General features: G+C 40.7%; 1 long non-coding RNA gene across 1 annotated transcript; it reads left to right on the forward strand.

Moving 5' to 3' along the window:
* The first annotated feature begins 589 nt into the window (after nt 1-589).
* Nucleotides 590-4,304, forward strand: LOC310705938. Its single transcript, XR_014525537.1, has 2 exons — nt 590-956; nt 2,484-4,304. It is a non-coding gene; the product is annotated as an uncharacterized lncRNA (long non-coding RNA).
* Nucleotides 4,305-5,717: the final 1,413 nt, after the last annotated feature.

Genomic DNA, 5,717 nt, shown 5'->3' on the forward strand with positions numbered 1-5,717 from the left:
CTTTTCTTGTGAGGAATCCTATTCAGAATAAAGGAATTTCCCTTAATAAGTTTTTAACGTGTGATATTTTACTGTATTTTTGGTTTCTATGGAAGCCGCCCAGAGTGGCTGGGGAGGCCCAGCCAGATGGGCGGGGTATAAATAAATTATTATTATTATTATTATTATTATTATTATTATTATTATTATTATTATTATAGCTATGAGTGCCAGAGGCAGCTAGGAAGTTTAGGGAAGTTTTTAATGTATGACATACAGTGGTGCCTCGCAAGACGAAAAACTCGCTAGATGAAAGGGTTTTGCGGTTTTTGAGCTGCTTCGCAAGACGAATTTCCCTAGGGGCTTGCTTCGCAAGACGAAAACGTCTTGCAAGTTTGTTTCCTTTTTCTTAACACCGTTAATACAGTTGCGACTTGACTTCGAGGAGCAACTCATAGAATGCGGTGTGGTAGCCTTTTTTGAGGTTTTTGGTATTTTTGAAGCTTTTCCAAAACTTTTCCGACACCGTGCTTCGCAAGACGAAAAATTCACTAGACGAAAAAACTCGCGGAACGAATTAATTTCGTCTTGCGAGGCACCACTGTATTAGTGTATTTTTGGTATTTGTGGAAGCCGCCCAGAGTGGCTGGGGAAACCCAGCCAGATGGGCAGGGTACAAATAATAAATTATAATTATTATAGGATATGGCCGTAGGCAAATGGGGGAGGAGCAATGGATGTGGCTCCAACTTTGGTGTAGTAGGCAACATTCAGCCATGGAAAACCCATATTTTCTTCACCCACACTCACAAACACAACACTCTGAAGCTGCACTGAGGTAGCATAGACAAGATCAACTTAAAAACCACACAGCAGGCTGCGCAAGCAGAACAGAAACTAAAAACACCATGCCCAAGAGTTAACTCAGGCAGCAAGCCAGGAGAGCCAATAAACTGCACTCTCCACACTGCATCCAGGTAAGCAGAAGACACTATTACTTTGAGGACCCATTTCCACCAGGAAGAAGCATTTGAGAAGGGCATGGGAGGGTGTGACCTGGGGAGAGGCGTGTGTGAGGAGGAGCATGGCCTAAGAAGAGTCCCAGGGGTCTGGCAGAGAGACCTGAGGGGCTACACGCAGGCCCCAGGACTGAGGTTCCTCATCCCTGAAAAAGAGGAACACGAACGTATCCTTTTCACTGCACTTTGCAAAATTCTGTAATCTAAACCCTGAGAGAAGCAACGAGAGCACGAGATTGCTTGTTAATATTTTAGAACCTGAACCTGAACGGCTGTGTCAGATACAAAAATCACTTTCAGCTGTCAAAATATCCCATGCAATTTCCCAGAGCATAAAAGCAGAAGGTCTGTCAGATGTGAAAGGAGGTAAGAAAGGCTGTGGTATTTACTCCTACTTTGTCAAATAAATTCTGCACCATAGTTGAATTCCATATGTGCAGCACCCTGGAATCTTGGATAAAACACCAAATAATAGTGGCAAATATTGCAGCATTAACCACCGTTACACTGAATCTTGCAGCTCCTGAGCCAAATGGGAGCATGGGAGTCTTTGTATATTACCCAGTCCTATGATTTGAGTCCGTGTGGTGTAGTGGTTAATGTTGGACTAAGACCTGTGAGACCAGGGTTCAAATTCCCATACAGCCATGAAGGTCACTGTGTCACCTTGGGCCAGTCACTGTCTCTTAGTCTAACCTAACACTCAATGTAGTTGTGAGAATAAAATGGGGAGGGGGGAAACATACATGCATGCCACCTTGAACTCCTTGCGGGGGGGGGGGGGGAGATATCATATAAATCAAATAAATAATGTCTGAAGAGGACATTCTGAAGAGGACTTTCTTCAATACAGACACTGTCCATCTCACAGCTGTGGTGCGACTCAGATGCGGATTATGAGGTGTTATTTAAAGGTTGAAAAAGAAATAATGTAACGAGTACAATTTAGGGTGTAAACCTGTGGTTTTTGGAAGGTGACCTAGGAGGCATAGGATGCTGAGGGTCTCCCCAGCCTTTTTGGTATAGCTGCTGCCCCTCCACCATCAGTGCTCCAATGGTTGTAAGGAGATAAAATGAGTGTGAGCAGGGTGTGTCAAGAGGCAATCCCCTCCCAACTCTTGTCCTGGTCAGCGCATGACTAGCATGGCTCTGGAGCTGGTGTTTCTTCCAGCCTGTATTCTCTAGTTGGGTTGCTCTGTCCATTATTTTTACCACCAGGAGGGGTGCCATTTAAATCATTTGCCATGGGCACAGAAATGCCTTGGGCCATCTCTGGGTGCTTGTGCCCTAGCTCTCTGCTTGTTCCATGTATATTCAATAGCATACGAGGTTTGTGTTAAGTGAAGTCTGACCACAGGAACAAATTACCTTGCCTTTAAGGCTAATTTCAGCCTGAGGGAACTGGTTGTTTAGCAGGGAGTTGATTGCACATGTGGCTTCTCAATCAATAATTATGACTTCCAACAATTTCTGGAATCTCCACAGGACCATCAGCATTCCAGAGCAGAGGTGAAGGCAGGGGCGAATTCCTTCCTCTCCGTTTTTTTTTCCTCCAGCACCCCATGGAAAAATTCTTTCAGAAGAATGCCTTGCTCTTCACAGGTACTTTATGACTGATATTTCATAGGAAAGAGGCAATCAGGTCGCATGCAGAGTTCTACTTGAGCGTAAATAATATACCACATCCTGTGTTGCCAGAAGCATGAGGGTTTCCTGTTGATTTTAGTAAGAGGTGAATTTTACTTGCTTTCCCATCTTCATTGTAAGCTGAAGGTGAGGAAGTTTTGAGGAAACCTTCTCAAAAAAAAAAAAAGCCAGCTTATGGAAACAGAATCTATGATTACAGCCCAGACCTTTAGATCGTCCTCTGTTTGGTATCACATCACTAAGGCGAAGAAGCGCACAATATTTTTTTAAAAGGAAAATCATTACCATTTGGGGGCTTACAAGAAATTGTGGGAAGGTGGAGGATAAATGATGGAAAAATTAATGTAATACCCTGAGTCTCCTGAGTTCCAGGTCTGTTATTTATTGTTTACTTATTTGCTTTATTTATATCCTGCCTTTCCTCCAACAAGCTCAAGGCAGCATACATAGTTCTCCCTCGTAGGTTAGAGTTAAGGTTGGCGACTGGTGAATTTTATGACTGAGTGCATATTTGAGCATAGATCTCCCCAGGTCTTGTCTGGCACTCTAATTAGGAGTTGCCAACATTTTTGAACCTGTGGGCATATTTCATATTTTTCATCAATCACAAAATGTCTGCAGTAGGGGTGTGGCCTGTCCACATCTCATTCTGCTTTGTTCTGTGATGCTTCTCTAACAATACTGCATTATTGCCCGCTGGAGGGGAACTCTTGGACTATAGTGCAACAAAAGTGGGACACACACACACACACACACACACACACACAGCACAGGACATGCACTGATTAGAAACTTAGCAACACTTTGCATGAACAGTGTTGAAAACAAGGTCACATATATACAACCAACCTCATAACATCTTGAGCATAAATCATCACAAATGCAGAATAAAAAGGACATTTCACATAGATTCCTGATCATCACCAACTTTCTCACTGAAGAAGCTTTCCACTGAAGTGACAGTACTATGTCCCCACAAAAATGGTAGGCACATCCTTTGATTGCAGAAAAGTGCAAAGCCTGAGCAAGTGCCCACCAGTCATATCTTACCTTTAGTCAAGTGCACTTGTGCTCATTGACGAAGCTAAGATACTGTGTTTCACTGCCATATTTACTCATAATACATAATCTGGATTATTTCTGCTCACTTTATTGCTCTGTTGAACTTTCTACTTACGGAAGTTCCTGTTTAAATAAGGAACAAACAGTCCAGAGCCCATATGCTGTAACTCGCTGCATCTCTCCCTCTCTGCTGACTAGGTTTTCTGGCTCTTCTCTCAGAGGACTGGTTCACGTGTTACACTCAGTGGGGTGTCACCTTTTAATTTGTGAGGGCTCTCCATTCATGCGAGTTGTGTAGTAAGAGCTCACAGCTCATGAGTTTCAGACACAGTAAAGTCTGCGATTTTGGATACTATTTGGAAATCATGAAAAATGACACGACTGAGACTCATTCATCTATCAACTCACATATTACTTTGCTCATGCAAATGAAAAATTCATGTGCATAAAAAAGTGTGCGTGTGCACACACACACGCACACAGAGGCATGTTTGGCAAAAGACATCTGCAACTAATGCCACAATGAGACTTGACTTATTTTGAAGAGGTAAACAATGAAAGGTTTCCCAGGATGGCATCTGCACAATACAATAAAAATCCAATAATGTAAACAATAATATTGAGAAGAAATAGAAAAGACTTATTAAATATAAAATAGCATATGGTAGATATAATATTAAAAAACTGAATATAAAATACAACTTAAAATGCCTTAGAAAATAAAAAAAGTTTTTTTGCCTGGTGCTAGAGTCACAAAATAAGTGGGTGCCAAGTATCTCTCTCTCTTTTGCCATTCACTATAACTGTAATTGCAGGACAGGCAACAGGGATAAGAAACCCCAGGCCTGGGGGCCCAATGTGTCAATCCAGGACTTTCTATATGGCCCTCAAGACTCTCCCAAGACCAACCACTCACTCCACCTGTTCTCTGCCCTCATCTAGTCCCCTTGCCTCTTGCTTGCCTGGGTGTGTTTATGTATACAAGTCTTTGCTTCTCCCCACCCCATGACTGTGCTGTATGGAGAAGGAAAGAAGCCAAATTCTGGCCTTACTGCTTGTGGTTTATGTGGCTTGTTTCTGTTTGTGTCCCCCATCTTTTACAACCGTCAGAAGGTGAGGAGAAGCAAAGCACTAGCGCATGTTATTCCCTCTTTAATTTTATTCTTATTGCTACCTGAAAATGGGGCTAAAGTTGGAGGAAAATAAAATATGGGGGTACTTTAAAAGGTCTGCTTACATGCATCTTTCTCTAACTATTTGTCAGCATAAAAAAACCTATTTCATTATTTTTAAAAAAATATTTTTTATTACAATTTTCAAATACAAAATCAGAAACATAAGAAAGAAACAAGAAAAAGAAAAAAGAAAAAAGAGAAAGAAAGAAAAAAGAAAAAAGAAAAAATCCAACTTTCCAAAGCTTTTTTGTACAACCAACTGGACTTCCCCACATCTCCCTCACTTTGCATTCTTTACAATAAACATATCAGCAAATTATTACCTTGTTTCATATCTTATTTTGTACCTTTCAGATATTATATATTTAGAATTAAAATGCTTTTTATCAATTACTCGTACCTTAAATTAAACATAATATCATTTTAAATTTCAACCTTTTCTTACTTATAACTTATAAAAAACCCTATTTCAGAGAATTGCTACCCTGAATATTTATCTTATGAGTCAGCGTTTTAGATATATGGCAATTTGTTTACCCAGAAGCTATAGGATATTCCTCTTTGTACCTTGTGAATTCAGTCACTTTTGGCAGGGAGGGGGTCTTGTGGTGGTTGAGTTCCCAGTTTAAATTCTGTTGGGCCTATGGAACAGAGATGGTTCTGTTCAGGATAGACTCTTTTTCCCCCTCAATGGGAATTTAAAAATTGTTCCCAGTGGTGATATCATAGCCATCTACATTCCCACAGTTGCAACAATGGAAGTTATTGAGAGGCATGACATTTTCGTTTAATACTTACATTGTTAAATACTTTTATTTTTATATATATAAAAAAG

This window comes from Podarcis liolepis, assembly GCF_965112155.1.
Source record: "Podarcis liolepis genome assembly, chromosome: 4".
Classification (NCBI taxonomy): Eukaryota; Metazoa; Chordata; class Lepidosauria; order Squamata; family Lacertidae; genus Podarcis; species Podarcis liolepis.